Genomic DNA, 16945 nt, shown 5'->3' on the forward strand with positions numbered 1-16945 from the left:
AAATGTCACTGCAGTGCAAATCCAGGAAGAAATCCAGAGAGATTAAGAGGTCAAGTTCACTCTCTTGTAAAGCCCATTTCCTTGGGAACTAACTCTGTATAAGAGACCAGCACTAGTCTCTTTGAACATTGTTGTTCCAATTTCCTTATTGATCCCTCCTCTTAAGGTTCTTGCCAAAATGGGGACCAAGCCCTCAGCATATTAACTCCTGGGAGCAAACATTATCTAGACTCTAGACCTGACCCATACATGACATGAAGTATTGCATTAGGGTGCTACTTGTTGCATTTTTTTCTTTGTGGACCTAGCCTTGTGATAGAAAAGAAACTATGATCAACTCTATTAGCAGGAGAGTGTGGCCTGTAGAAAGGAGATGATGAGCTATTTCATGCTGGGTAAGGGCATCTTTGGACAATCATTTATAGTCATTCTGGCCATGCCCTGTCCCCCATGGCTCCTCAGCAGTCATCCTAGAGGGCTCCTTTGCTGCTGCCTATAGCCTTTTTATTGGACTATAGCAGCTCCCATTTCAAAGAATTCTATCCTAACTTTGTGGAAGATCCTAAATTCCAAGGCATTCTGAGACATGTTGAATAGATTGTATAAGGTCTCCCAGGCAATTACGTTTTGTAGAACGTCTTAAGCCAGAAAAAATAACATAAATCCGGCCGAGGCATTTCAAGATCTGCACACAGAATAAATTCCAGACCAGGGTCATGGAAGAGTAACTCTCTTCAGACGCAACTGTTCTCACTAGCAAAATATGTTCCCCTTATATGCAGAAACATGGAACTGGTGGAGGAAAGAGCTGGGGATCTTTGAAGATCATCCAACACAGTCCCCTCATTTTCTTTATGATTTGTGGAGGCAAAGTGATCTGGGCACCATCACAGTGTGAACAAGTTGCAGAGCAGAGCCCAAAGGCTGGGGTCATGACTCCTGGGCCAGCGTGCTCTCATTTTTTCAGTCGTCCCACTATACTGCCTACCATGGAGCACCCTGAGGTGGCGGCACATCAGGGTGAAAAGGGTGGGTGCCTGTTCAGAACAGTTAAGCCAGCCTTCCCATTTTAGCCTTGGACAGATGCAGACTGAGAACAAAGAAACTGTAGGTTCATGTCAGGGTTGGGGTAAGTGTCTTTGCCTTACTCTTTATCCTAATTGAACCACAGGATGGGCCTCTTTTGTGACCAATATTTTTGCTTTTTGCTTTTTGGGGTTTTGTTTGTTTGTTTGTTTTTGTGATTGTTTTTGTTTTGTTTGTTTTTGTTTTTTTGTTTTGATGGTGATTCAAGGACTTGAGAAAAGAAAGTACTGAGGCTAAAATGAGTTCAGGATCCAGACAAACCACTTAATTAAACTGGAACATTCCACTGTTCAGGAAGGCATTGACTGGGTTATAGCGAAGTGCAGGGTGTGTTCCTGTCTAAGAACCCTTCTTCACACAGAGTTGTGTCTTCCATGATTTATCTTACTGTTGTCAAATATTATTTGAAAACAACAGCATCAGCAACAAGGAAATTTCAGAAAGAAACCATTTTTAAGTTTTAAGCTACATGGTACTCAATAGTGGGTTAAAATCTTTGCACTGAGTGTCCTGTTCCATTTCACATGGGACATGATTGTTTCTCAAGTTTGTATGCAGTATCCACATTGTCTGTGCTGCTTAACCACTTGATGCTTATGTACCAGAAGATGGTGACAAAATTCATACCATGTTTATTACATTATTAATTTATTTGTTCTATTATTCATTATTCTCATTGTTAATATTTTACTCTATCCATCTTGTCAATTAAACTTTAACACACACACACACACACACACACAAACACACACATATACACACACACACTTACTGGGTTGTCAGTATTACCCTTGGTTTCAAGCATTCACTGAAGTTGGGGGTATCCTAGAATGTACCCTCCATGGATGAAGAAGATGGCTTTAGCCCCATTCAAATGTTAAAACATGAGCTGAGGATGTTGATCCCTAGCACTGCATCAACCCAGACATGGTGGCTCATGCCTTGATCCCAGAACTCTGAAGGTAAAGGCAGAGAATAAGAAGCTCATGAGCATCCTTGGCTGCTCAGTGAAGACAGCATGAGATATGTGAAATGTTGTCTAAGGAAGAAGAAGTTATGACACTATGCTGGTTAACTCACAGTTGTCTATGCAGGACTAGTTTAAAGCGTTGGGTTTGGCCATGTAAGAAACTGTTGCTGCTACTTCTATTAGGGCATTTGTGACATGAGAAACAGTTCACTGATAGACAGGTAGAAAGCAGTTGCCAGGTCTTCAGGACCTTGCATCTCTACATACTCCTTGACATGTTCACCTAGACCACTCACTATACCTGATGACCTGGTCTTAACACAAAGGCTAAGAGCACACAATAGAAAATCAGAGAGGCTATGGGTTCTCTGTTACTGAGACTGACAGTCTTGCTTGTTCATTGGCCCAACATGACTTAGGGCCTTGTCCAACCAAGTTACTTTGGGAATTCTTTACATGTTAGAAATGTAAAGGCCACACAGTAGGCCTCCTAATTCCATTTGTTGGTTCATATCAACAGCTTCTGGAACCACTTGCTGAGGTTTTAAACTCAGCTTTTCTTCAAGGATGCAAAATCTTTCCTTGGGAGTTTTCTTTTCTACACAGGTTTTCAAAACTTCTAGTCTTTCAAGTACTGAAAGCTCCCTGAAGTTTCCCTTAATGCCCAGGCTGACATATTATAGGTTGTTACAGGTTTGGCCTACATAGAATCATGTTTGAATCCTTGGCCCACAGGGAGTGACACTATTAGAAGGTATGTTCTTGTCCTTGTTGGAATAGGTGTAGCCTTGTTGGAGGAAGTGTGTCACAGGGTGTGTGGGGGGAACTTTGAGGTCCTATGCTCAGGCCCCTCCCAGTACAGAACAAATCCTCCTGCTGGTTGCCTGCAAAAGCCAGTCTCTCCCTGGCTGCCTTCAGATCAGGATGTAGAACTTTGAGTTCTCTTTCCAGTACCTTGTCTGCCTGTCAGGCTTGAACAATATTTTATTTAATTCAATTGACTGCTGTCAAAACACAGATCAATTGTATTTGTAATAAAAACAAGCACACAGTTTTGAAAATAATCTAATTACCATATGCAGACACGTAATGAAACAGAACCTGGAAGTTCTGAAATTTTTGCAGGCATGGGTAGCTAAGAATGTGTAGCTGTGGTCAGGTTCTTTGGTTTTCATCAGAGCATCTCACTCAGAAGTAAGATGGATGCAAACACCCTAGCACTGTGCTGAACACTTAAGAGAATGATCCCATGGTATTCCGTGTGCAGTGGAATCAGCTCTGAACTTGCTGGGCTTCTGTGTAGGGCCTTTTCTTACACCTCCTCTCAACCCCCTGCCCGTGCACCAGCAGAGGTTCTACAACCCATCAATTCTAGCATCATTTAGAGGTGGCAACAGATTAAATAAGTTAAAGACTTCATTCTACAACAGTGTCTCTGAGATGATGGCAGGGAGACACCTTGTCCTAGGACACTGAGCCACCTCTCCCTAGGACATTGGTCATCTCTTCAGTGTTCGTGATAAGCTCTTTGAGTCCAGACGCCTATTTTGTTCATAGTTTTGTAAATAAGTAAAGATATTGTGGACAGGACAATCTGACTTCCCAGTTCACAGCTTCAGGGCTCTCTCTGCTTAAAAGCTTACATTTTGCTTTCACGGGTCTCTATGAGCTCTAGATAACTGCAAACATTTCCATTTGGTCAGATGTACCCATTTCCCTGGTAGAGACTGCTGTGGTTGGTGCTAAGAAGCCACACTGTGCTCATCTCCAGATTGCTGTGATTAGTTCAAAATGAAGGCTGTAACTGTGGCCCTAACAAATGTCTGTGTGCTAGGCTCTACGAGGCTTACTGTGTGAGCTGGCAGAGAGACTCTTCTGTGCTGCCCCCTGGTGTTGGAGCAGTAGGTCCAATGAAAGACTTTGCTGGAGTGGTCTTTTCTTGATTGCTTTCAATGGTGGGGGATGGGCTGGTGACATAGAGAAAGATGAAGTAGAAACATCAGAGAACAGAGGAGGTAGCATGACCTTGGCATAGCTGTGTGGTAGCTGAAGAAGCAGGAGCACAGCCCGAGCACCAGAAACCCAGATCTACGTGGTGGTGGCTATGTACCCAGCTTTGGTCACAGACCTGGGCTCACCTGATGGTCCCAGACCTGCCCAGTGACCTGGAAGGCCCACTTGCCCTGAAAGACATGCCCATGCTTTTTAAATTGTCTATTGCTTCCCAGCACTAGGTTCCTGAGAGGTCTACCAGGTGTCCCGACTCCTAAACAGTATGTGATACAATGACTTGCACCTTAGCTCTGGGCACAGCACAGCAGATACGAATAAACAAACCTTCCCAGCTGCAACCTCTGGGTTTCGGGAAGAATTAGGTGCTGCCTGGCAGTGAGAAAACATGAACAGTAGGAGAACAGCCTGGACAGGAAGAGGGGAGGCTTAAGTACAAGGGACAGAGATAACCGGGGAGTAAAACAAAGTAAAGGGCCATACAGAGCCGGAGAAGAGACCAAACAGTTCCAGGGAGCTGTCAAGACCTCAGGGCCAAGGATTGCAATATCCAATCTGAATGTCCAGTGACAGTCAAGGGCTTAGGATGCAGGCAGCCGAAGAGCACTGGGACTGGAACTCTTGTAGGGCTAAGGTTTTGATACCCCAGGCTTGTGTGAGGCCTGTAACACTAGAGGGCACCGCTGTCAAGTCATTGATGCAGAACCTGGAGGAAACCAAAGCTCCAGAGACCAGCCCTTAAAAAATGCTTCCTCATGCCTGGTGCAGATTACTATCCAAACTTAGGGAAGGGACCTTCTGCTGTGCTAAAACCTCATGCCCAAAGTCAAGTTACAGAAGAAAGGGTTCATTTGAGCTCATGGTTTCAGAGGAACGAGCATCTCTTCCCATCACAGTTGGGGAGCAAGGAACCAGACATGGCGTTAGGAGCAACTGAGAACTCACATCCCTCAAACCACAAAAGGGAAGCAGAGAGAACAAAGGGGACAAAGTTAGTCTTTGAACTCTCAATGCCTAAACCCACTGACCCCACAAAATGGAAAACCAAAGAGAATGGCTTTTAACATTCATTTGTCAAACTGAAGAGCTCATCGGCTCAGCCCTGTCATATCCTCCTGTTTCTGCTACTGTCAGAGGCCTGACTCCATAAAGAGACTGAGGACATCTCCATCATTTCCTTCTTCAGGCTTTATTATGAAATCTGTGTGTACTCATCAAGAGTTAAAGTAAAACCAGGACCTCAGCAAATGGGTTTGCTATGCTTAACTAAAAATGGAATGCAATCTGGGACAATGACTGTATCTAGTCACCGTCCTTGGACTTAGTCATTGAGAATCAGATAAGGACAAGAGAAGAAAACATCTGCAGGGGTCAGTTTCATCATAGAAAGCTAGGTGAGGACCAGAGCGTCAGGTATCGAAAATCATCCTGTCTTTCCCAGTAGGCTCAGGCATGGAGGAACAGGTACATTCTAGGCAAGTTAGTTTCAGTGGTTCATGGCGGTTCATTTGAACATTGGAGATAAGGTTTTGAGACTGGAAAACTGAGAATGCAGTGTGACAAACCCTGTATTATTAAATCATATACAACAAAGGACTGGAGAGATGGTTCAGTGGGGGAAGGTGTTTGCCACACAAACATAAGATCTGAGTTTAGATGTTCAGTGCAGTCATTAAAGCCAGGCAAACAACGTTGAGTGCCTATAACCCCGAAGCTGGGGTAGGTAGAGACAGACAGACCTCAAAGCTCAGTGAAGAAGACTATGCTAACCTCTGACCTTCAAAAGCACACTCATGGACAAGCACACCTGCACACAACTGAGTGTGCATGCATGAATTAAAGGCACACACACACAAACATACATGCACACACACACACATTTAGACAAGAAGACAGCAGACCTTTGGGGTGGCTCAGGATCCAGGATCTCAGCAATAAGACTGAAGGCTAGCTACTAAGAAGTCTACCTCCTCAGCTTGATCTCTCTCCCATGCAAGCTTCTCAGGGTCAGTTTGTCTTTACAGAGGAAGCTTGAAGCTAATCATTGCACATGTGGTGATCAGGTCTCCTAAACCCAAATAATGAGCACAATCTTGACTCTGTGAGTGTGTAGTTTTAGAGTGAAGGAGTCCCTACCCTGGAAAACAACAATAACAAAAAAGCATAGCTCACATTTTGTTAGGTACTGAATAGTTCCTTGTGGCTTTATTTTTCACAGATAGATGAACTATGAGTTCACGTCCATTTGTTTATTTTCCCTTGCTTTTCCCCGGAAAGACTACAGTTTTCTGGATCTCTAGTATGCTGTGGGGGAGGGACCATCCTGAGACCTAGTGCCTTTTCCAGTGTATCCACACTGTATACACAAACCTGACTGTTTGTGTCTTGGTAGCCACCTTGATGGTCAGATCAACTAACACTACATTTGCAGTGTTTATACTCAAGTAACCCAGGAATAGTGACACCAGCAACTCCGTGTTCCAAAAGAGCTGGTGATGTGTGTCCTCTAAATATTGCTGTATGTGATTCTCAAAACAATGGCGAAGGGATTGCAGTACAGTTGCTCTGAGGGTGAGGTCGAGTCTCCTAACTTTGATTACAGTATGTTGTAACCATTAATCTCCTTTATTATTAGTTGCTATCACTCCCTCTTGGTGCCCACTTCATAAATTTTATCATAGATTTATGTATATTGTATCTATGTGTTTATGTATTATGTATACATGTATTTATGTATACACTGTATCATAGACACAGTGTATACAAGGTTTGGTGCCATCTGGAATTTCAGTGGTCCCTTGGGGAGGGGGTTCTTGAAATGTGCTCCTGGGGATAAGAGAGACAACCATATGGGTCTCCCATACCTACTGTTCTGACTGTGTTAAGTCAAAATTTGAGTTCATAGATGTTACTGATTGGCTATTGGTGACTGAGCCTGATCTCTATTCTTGTCACCTTAGGCAGGGAGAGGAACCAATGTAGGTTACTCTTTGGTTATGGCTGTTAATTTTTTTGGGGGGGGGTAATAGAGACCCTTACTAAAGCAGTTGCTTTCTGATACAGGTCACTTCATTGTATAAACTCAGCGATGGTTCATAGAAATCTCTTAGGTGTTTGATTCCTTATTACTCGGGAGATTCTATAGTCATCAGGATCTTTGAATCCTGAACTAGGGACAAAGACCACATGCATGCAAGTGTGTATGTATGTGTGTGCATGTTGAAAGAGGTTAGGATAAAGCAGAGTCTAGTGCATGGAGTTCTAAAGTTTCTATTCTTGGCTTAACATAAACCTCTTGTGAATATTCAGGAACTAAGAAATTCATGTTCTCCAATAGACCTAGGTACTGCAAGGCAAGGATCAGGTGTCATATGGAAGTTTGAGAGGCAACTAGGCAGGTGGCAGAGCAAGAGAGACAGCCATGACAGCGTCAGAACAGGCAGCTGGATAAGGATATAGACACAGAGTGAGGAGGTCCAGTCTTGGAACACCAGCAAATCCTTGGCAGCAGCCAGAGGCATACAGGAGCAATCCGGGGATACTCTGAGAAGACTCCATGGGTAATTAGAAACCTCCTATTTGAAAATTGTATCGGGGCAGGAACATGAAGAGGGCACTGGTACCACAGCATGCTTCACAAGTGCCTCTAAGCCCGGTGACTCTGGTGTGTGATCTGGGGACCACTGGTTTTTCTAACTCTAGCTCTACCTTTCTAACTGCAACTCTACTCTAGCCAAGTTACCTTCCAGGTCATTTAGCTTAGTCTTTCATGACCAAACACATTTCATAACCGTCAGCCTTTCTCTTACTGCTAAGTGGCCTCGGGTACTAAAATATTAAAGGGAGAATGTTGGCTTTCCTACAGAACTGAAGGTTTTTCAGTTAGCTCCATGTAAGTGCAAGGTGTTAAATATTAACCAAAATTAGGCTGTTTTTAGCTTTCGCCCCTGCTTACACATTTTCTTCATAAAATACTTTGGCCCTTTGCAAGGAAGTCTTTACCCTGAAAGAGGCCATGTCAGGACAGTCTGGGTAACCTGTGTGTCCATAAAACACAAATATAGACAACATGGTGGCTTCAGATAAAAATGTCAGCCTGACAGAACCTCCTCAGAGCTTTCACACAAACCCTGGCCACTCCCGGTAGAGTGTTAAGTGTGTGATCTTCATATTTTCATTTTTAAAGGAGAACAAATTGAGAGATTTTTTAAAAATAAAAATAATGCGCATTGTTTGCTTACAAAGCAAGCTCTTAGAAAATAGTTAGGATTTCTAGTTCTCTCTGAAACTGGCTTTAGTAAATCCGCAGTTAGCTCAGAGCTTGGGTTGATTCTGTCCCAGGCAGGGAAGAAGGGGGCACTTTGACTCCCAGTGGTCTTGAGAGCACACATTTCCCTTATCGTATATGTATGTACACGTGTGTATACATATATATGTATTTATGATAAAACTACTAAATTTAGGACTCAGCAGGACCTAGAAACAGTTATACCTCTAGCTTTTCAGAGCACGACATTGGCAAATGAAAGTAGTTTGGGGGGAAATTAACACCAGGGGACTGGCACCCGTTGGTCACTGTTCTCATGTGATTTCTAGTGAGCTTTGACCTCTCACAGAGGACTTCCTGGGAGGAACCATAACAAACATCATAAGCGAATCTCCTTTGGGGATGACACACATCACAAACCTGTGGGCACTGTGCTTGCTTGTGCTGTTTGAAGCAATGTACCAAGACTTAGTATAGACGTGGGCTCTCTGCCTCCACAGTACCTGAGTCACCTTGGGGTAGGAGGATGCCCATAGCATCACCCTAGTGACCTCACAATCTGACTCCTTAGCCTTTGGCAGGACCAGCATTGGGGAAACAATACATAAAGATTTCATCCTAGTTATTCTAATGAGTAGTAAAGCTTGAGAGTCATCTAATCTGCTTTATCTTCAAGATAAAGGCCCCGAGATGCAGAAAAGCTAATACTTTTCCAGTGTTACAAACCAGAAAGTGGTGGGGCTGGCATTCAACCCCAGATTTGTATACACACAAATCTTTTCTCCTTCAGAAAGCACATCTCATTCACCACGCCTCTTGAACGTGGTGTGTTTGGATGTTAGCTCCCCTGTCTATCAGATTCCTTCCCTGTGAATTTAGTCAGTTCTTCTACATCCACAGCCAGGTTCCCTGCCTCTTGACTTTAGAAGCAACAGTAAACTCACATGCTCACTGGGCTGATGGGTAGACTGTTCCAGAACATGAGAATCTAGTTCTCTTCAGCTCATGGTTCAGACGATGGAAATTCAGTTCAATCTCCAGGACACAAGCTCTCTTTCTCCACAGGATTCTGTATCCATGCTCCCAGAAAGATTTGGGAGTGTTATATACTTGGATTTCACAGTGACAACTTATGAAACAAGCTCACCAGTAAATGGGGGCATCCTCAATGAGTAAATGGAAGGCATCACCTAGATGACTCAAGGAAACATGACAAAAGCAACTACTCACACAAAATATGCTAATTCTGCTATAATAAGACCAAGGGGGAAAATCCACAGTGCTGTAAGAGACTGGTCCTCAGGGTGATACTCTGGAAGCCTGGGAGACATGTCACTTGTGGAGGTACTAAAGAACTTTTTATTTATTTTATTTTATTTTTTTTGGTATGAGGACTGTAGAACTGTTAAAAGCTTGGTGGTGTCTTCAGAGAAGCCAGGTCTCTGAGAGACTGTGGAAAATGAGCTGGGGTTTGAATATGGCTTTTTCTCTCCACAACTTATACTGATAATTCCTTCTTCTGTGGTGCTGGGAGGTGGTTGGGGTCTTGCGAGTGGATTGATGTGGGCTAGTTACTGGAAGAATGTGTTGTCATAAAGACAGGTGACCCCAAGACAGACATGCTTTGTGTGGACATGCTGACTCTTGTGCTTCCCAGCATGAGTTGATCAACAGACAATCCCCCAGCAGCAGTCAGGAAAGCAGTCAGTGTTCTTGGATTTTCATAAATTAATGTCAGGCGTTCTGTTTGAGCAATGGAAGGGCAGATAATATTACACTCATACACACAAACACACAATGCCTCTGTGTGTGTGTGTGTGTTCTCTGTGGTATGTGTACATTTTGAGTGAGTGTTGTATCTTTGCATGTGATTCTATAAGATCCTCACCCAAGTAGCCACTAACGATTTACTGAGGCAATAGCACAGTGAAGAAGAGGGAATGCTCACTCCATTTGAGGGGTGAGAGAGACAAGGTTCAAACTGACTTTAGAGCAGAAATTCAGATCACCTCACCTGCAAACATCACATACAAGGATAACATGCAGTAGGGTTCTGACTCCGGTCCACCCTATTACTGGATCCAGACACCAGTAGTCATGTCCCCGGTTCTGAATAAATGATGGGAATAAACATAGGAAGTTAACGAAGCATTTACATCGACTCATTAACCTATAAACTAGAGTCGAGTAAGAAGGGCAGTGCAGAGGCCCTGGAAGCTTCCGCTCCTCTAGCCAAGGCTGTATACAATGTTTGAACAAATGGCTAGGAAATGGCAGGCTCGTACCACTTAATGATGTAAAGAACACAGAGAACCAGACTAACCATGCGCAATAAGTGTGCTGCTGGAAACTTAACCAAACACTACAGCCAATTGCAGCTGCCACCCCGAAAGTGCGGTCTTCATTAGAGGCTCTGGAAAGTGGGTTGGGGCTATTGATCTGACGAACACATTCTTTTCAATACCCATCAAAAAAGGCAGACAGAAGCAACTTGCATTCGTACGGAATGAACAGCAAAGTGCATTCATGGTCTTGCCCCAGAGATATGCTAATTCTCTTGTTCTGTGTCACTGTATTGTCAGAGAGGATGTGGGCCATCTGGACATGCTGAAGAGCCACATTAGCCAACACTCCCGATGCCACACAAGCTGACCCTGAAAGTGGAGAGAGGTAAGACACATGCAGCACTCTGGGGGAGAAAGAAGCCCTGCAAAGATTAACGGGGCTTGTGCATTCGTTGACTATTCGGGGTCCTGCGTCTGAGGACAGAACAGGTCATCCTGCTTCCTGAAATGTGCACCTCCCTCCATGAAAGCAACATGCTGTGTAGACATCTCTTTGGATGTTAGACCAAGCATAGCACACACTTAGGACTACTGCTCTGACCCATGTATTTGGTGACACTGGGGTTTGCAGAGGGCTGGTAAAAGAAAGAACCTCAGACCAGAAGTCTACCCAGTGAGCAGCTCTACCATTGAGATGCCTGTGAAGTCTCTAGCAGCATCATAGAAAACTCAGACTTGTATGGATTCTTAGGTTTTTTGGTTTTTTTTTTTTTTTTTTAGAAAAACCATCTGCAGGAATATTTGCAACAAAAAATGTGTACTACTAAAACTGCGCATGCACACACGTACACATACAGACACACAAGCAACACCAGGACTGGGATGCTTCCAATCGAGCCAGAATATCTAACCGTGGGACATGAACTGTCCAGAGTAAGAACTGCATGCACTAAGCTAAAGGCGATCAGACCTTGCCCTGGATTGGACTAGAAAAGGTACAGACAAGGTACAGACAGGACAAGTGTCTCTGACAGATCACCATGCCACATCACCTCCAGTGTTGCACCGGTACCTCCCTCTCAGCTCATACATTTGGTCTCATTCCCCGTGTGCACTTAATACCCACATGCACTCAACTATTTACATGTGGACGGAAAACAAAATGTTCTCTTTCATCATTGTGGGTAGCCTTGAGAAACAGAGATCCTCCCGGAGGGCAGCGCTTCTGTGGGTGCTCCCACCCACCCATTTCCTGTAGAAAGATAACTACCCTGGAGCTAGAAGAGAAGCAAATTCACATCCAGCAGACTGGCTAAGGGCCTAGGAGACAATGTCAGAGCATGAGACACGGAGACTTGGGGGCATGTGTGGGGACATACAAGGAGTATCGAGTACCATGGTCTCTGTATCACACCCCACACCCATCCGAGCCTTCACAGTCACAGAAGACACACTGCCACCGGGAGAGGGAGATTCACCTGCCTTTGACCTTGCCATTCTCTCACAAAGCTGTCAAAAATATAATTGCCCTATGAGTAGAAACTGAGATTCCCTGTGGGCCTCACATCATTTACCTCTTACCAAGATTGAGATATGCTAAGGCATGGTTCTCCAGCTCAATAGAACCTTCCAGGAGAAAGGGACCCACCAAGACACTTCTGTTAGCCTCCCACATGCCCTGGACACCCCTCTGGTACACCCTAACTGGCTCAACACATATTCTGATGGTGTAATATTTGGCCCCACCTGCCTGCAGTCCCTCAGCGAGCACCGTTATGTCAATGGCCCTTTATGTTATCTTGCCTAGACAATTCATCAGCTGAAAGGACCTGTGTTCTCAGATCACATTTACATTACTAACCAAACTTCAAGCCATTTCTTGGGAAACCCGGGTCTCAGGTCTCATCTCTAGCCGTGTCCTCAGGCAGTGTGGTGGGATCAGCCTTGCAGGGTGGATGATATCTTAGGCACTTCATCCTCTGGGCCAGGAACTTTTGTCCCAGTTGTCTGCAGTGTGTGGCAAAGCAGAGACAGAGAAACCATCAGCAAAGAGATTCAGTTCACTTCTGCAACCCTGGGCCATTTGAGGTTCTCTGCAGCATCTACCCTAAAGTCCTCACCAAAGTGTTGGTGGTAATCCATCTTTGCCAGGTTCCCCAGTTGGAGTTTGTTGGGTTAAGAACTCAACCTTTCTGAAGTTCTGCAGGTCCTACAAATAGATTCTAAGCCCAGTTCTCAGAGAGGTGAGTTCTGCAGGCAGGTGAGAAGAGAAATCTCTGTGAATGGTGCTGGAGGTGCTGTGGCTCACAACTGAACAGAAGTCCAGTTCCATGAGATCTGATGCCTTCTTCCAGCTTCTGTAGGCATTAGACACACACGTCGTCTGCACGCGTACATGTAGGGAAGCACTTGCATACATAAAATATAAAATTCTTTAAAGAGCACAAGTGAATGGCTGTAATCCAGGGCTGGGGAGGCGGCTCAGTAAATAGAGGTGCTCACTGCATTTGTGAGGATCCAAATTCAGTATCTAGCACCCACATAAAAGCCAGGACACGCTCTTACTGCTGGCTTCGGGTTCTGTGAGAAGCCTCCTGCCAGACACCGCATCTCCCTGCCCTCGCTGCCCCTCCATGTGTCCGGGCGGCACCTCTTTGCCTTTGGGCGCCACTCACCCCAGGAGTCTATGGAAGTGATGGAAGGACCCCTCAACCTTGCTCACCAACAGAGCGGAAGAGCGGACTGTTTGTTCGTTCACTACTGGGCAAAAGAAGAGGGGATTTCTTGTCACAAAGGGGCTACAGCGTATCTCTCTGAGGCCAGGAAGCTGACACAGTCTGAGCAGGCTCACTTATCACTGGAACTGCAAAGGGACAGCCACATGAAACAGCTCCTCCTCATCCAGGAAAGGTGGAAGAGAGCAAAGTGAGAGGAGCACAGACGGGGACACTGCCCCCCCCCCCCAACCCGCCACCTGCAGGCATCTCACAGATCCTCTGAGGATGCAGAAGGCCAGAGCCCTCTTCTTTCTCAGACATACATTTCTTTGACAGGGATCTAGACACACTGCTATTTTTACTTCAGCAAAAGAATGAGCCATCAGAGCCCTGTATTGGCAGCAAAGCCCCTAAAGATGATAAAACGATTACAGAGGAGCAGGCAACCAAAATTGCAGATTTGAAGAGGCATGTGGAGTGCCTTGTGGCTGAGAAGGAAAGATTAAGGAAAGAAAATAAACAGCTAAAGGCCAGACTCCTGAAAGGCCCAACGGAGAAGGAGCTGGACATTGATGCGGCTTGCCTCCACACTCGGAAACCGCCACTGCCTCTTCAACCTGACAGAAGTTCGCAGCTAACACAGGGAAAGCCAAGGACATTCCAATACCCAACTTTCCCCCTCTGGATTTCCCATCTTCAGAGTTTCCTCTTATGGAGCTCTCGGAGGACATTCTGAAAGGATTCATGAGTGATTAAAATGGAGGGCTGGTGACACAGTTAATTCAGAAAAAAAAAAAAAAAATACAAGGGAAAGCCACACCCCAGGGGAATGCCAGAGATGCCCCTTCATTCGTGCTGTGGGAGAAGAGGTGCCCGGACCCGGAAAGTCACTGTGGAATATCACTTCCCTTCCTCATGCCTGAAGCTCATAATTCTGACTTGGCAGACACTGAACTCTTGGAGGTTCGCTTCCTTATGATACAAACCAAATGGCTACCTGGAATAATTTTTCAAACAGTTATTTTTCTTATCTTCATGGTTAAATGTACAAAAGTTTGTCATGTGTAATTAATCTTTAATGCCATAAATGATATTGCAGAAGCTAAATATGGTGGCCCAAGAGGCTCACTTGTATTAGGAACATTGCTTTCTATCATGCGTTAACTGTATGCTTTTTATGCACATTTTATGTGTTTGAGATACGGTGTGTAAGATACACGCTTCCAGATGGAACTGTATGTGCCACAGTTTGCACTACTCGTAACATAACGATAACCTCAAGACTCTCAGGAGAAATATTTCCATTTCTGTTTTATGAAGAAAGGAACCAAATTATTAGTTACGCTTTTAAAAAAATCACGAGTTTGCATAATTAATCGGGGTGCATTTGAAGTTCTAAGTTCATGTTATGTGAGGCATTGTTTGAAAATTCTGAGGAACTCACCTTTTTTATGAACGATGTATGTGTGAAAGTGATGTGAGTTAGCGTCTGTGATGGAGGCACCATGAAGGCTGAGGTGGGCAAATGCCTATGGCTCATTGGCCAGGTGGCCTGATCAATGAATTAGCTCAGGCTTCAGTGAGAGACTGTCTATCAAAACATGAGGCAGAGCACAGTCACGGGAGATCCCCTGTCAACCTTTCACCTCTGCGCATGCACACACATGTGCATTCACACATACATGAAAGAAAGGCTGCAACTCCCCTTACACTCTTTTCCAACTTCGAAACTGCAGAGATAGAACACCCCCCAGGTGCCTGTCCACAGGTACTGATCACACATACAAACCCAGGAAATTTGAACTTAGTTCCTGCTACCACAGGATCTGTTTTCCTACACCCCGTGTTTCTGTGGGTAGGTGGACACGTCTGAATGGGCACACTCAAATCTCAGAGAACCAGTGTGAAACAGTCTCCTTAGTTATCAACATTTGCAGTTGCACCGTGGATTATGAATCACTCACAGGAATACTTTTACATTTTCCGTTCTGGGCTGGAAAGGTCATTCAGCAGTTCAGAGCTCTGGCCTCTCTTCCAGAGGACCTGAGTTCAGTTTCTGGAACCTAGCCCACAACTTTCTATAACTCCAGTTCCAGAGGGTCTGATTTTGGTCTCTGCAAGGCACCAGGCACATGCTTGGTACACAGACATACATGCAGGCATGTCACCCACACACAGAAAAGTAAATAATTTACACATGTTTAAGTGTCCCTCTCTGCGGCTTAGTACTCCCATCATTTACTGTTAGTTTTATTTTTTCCTCTGGTCAGAAAGGAAGGGAATGTGGAGGAATGATGTATGATTGGGGTTTTTACACACAGGTGTGTGTGTGTGTGTGTGACCCTCCATTTTGTCAGTAAAACGCTTGCTGCGGAAGTGTGACGACCTGAGTTTGAGTGACAGCACCCATGTAAAAAGCCAGGCATGGTGGCACGCCTCCGTGATCCCAGCTCTGGGAGGCTGCTCTGATGGGTGCTCTGCTGAGGTCACTAGCCAGCCTGCCTAGCCAACTCAGTGAGCTCCAGTTTCAGTGCGAGACCAAAAACTAAGGTGAAAGAAATTACTGGGAAAGACACTCAGGGAGGACCTTTGACCTCCACCAGCATGAATACACACATACCTACAGATGCACATATAACACACTCGAAAACACACACGCACAGGTGCACCCTGTGCACTCTGAATGAGTGCATCTTGGTTTCCCGTGTGTGTGCAGGTGAGTTTTGCCACTTCGTGTAGAGTGAGCAAGACTCTTTAATGCCCCGACTCTTACTGAGCTCTCTAGCAGTTTCATTAAATCTGCCCAGATACGATTTTGAGAAATATTTGTAGCTTTTCTCCAAAGCAACAAATATCTGCCCTCCTTGATTCCTTTGCCCCAAAGTTCAGGGGTTTGTGGTGAGGTTTGTGTTTGTCATAGACTTGTTTGATTTTTCCACTAACCTGTTTCAGCTCAGCAGTTTGCTTTTTGTCATTCCAAATACTTTTTGGAGTTGGTGTAGCCTTGCAGATAATGGCTGGCAGGATTTGGCAGAACCAACCTGTGTGCCTGGCTTCTCAGAGAGGGGGTTACACCAGCACCTACCTGTTAGAGGTCCACACTGGGTCCTGACACGTAGGCCTGAGTTGCAAAGTGCTGTTTAGGGTTGTTTGTTTCCAGTGTGACTTCTGTCGGCTTGGTGGGCTTTCTTTGCCCTCAGTCTTTGCTATTTGTCTTGGTAATGTTTCAAAAGCTCTCTTTCTCTTAATATCAACGAATTCTCCCATTCAAAACGGAAGCCATCTTTTGAGTACACGTGCATTTCTGCTCCTGCCTCTCATTTCTCATTTTGTTAATAGCAGCTGACATCTTCAACTCGATTTTTTCCCCCATGAATTTCATGAATTTTACATTATTTTTAAAAGGAGCAGATATTTTGATTTTTAGACTCCTTTTTACAACTAGATTTCCATTTATCCTGGAGAGAGCTAGATAAATACAGGTCTCGGTCACCCAGACTTAGCGCTGAACCCATCAAATGCAATGCAGTGACTTCTCTACTTCCTGGCGTGGGATACTTTACTGCTCCCCCAGTCTACTAGAGGCATGCTTTAAACAACTGTCTTCTGC

The 16945-nt window shown here is 44.7% G+C and overlaps 1 pseudogene across 1 annotated transcript; it reads left to right on the plus strand.

Annotated features, from left to right (window-relative positions):
• Nucleotides 1–13304: 13304 nt before the first annotated feature.
• LOC308425927 (nuclear receptor-binding factor 2-like) lies at nucleotides 13305–14091 on the plus strand (annotated as a pseudogene). Its single transcript has one exon. The product of its transcript is annotated as a nuclear receptor-binding factor 2-like (transcript).
• Nucleotides 14092–16945: the final 2854 nt, after the last annotated feature.

This window comes from Micromys minutus (genome assembly GCF_963924665.1).
Source record: "Micromys minutus genome assembly, chromosome: 10".
Taxonomy (NCBI): domain Eukaryota; kingdom Metazoa; phylum Chordata; class Mammalia; order Rodentia; family Muridae; genus Micromys; species Micromys minutus.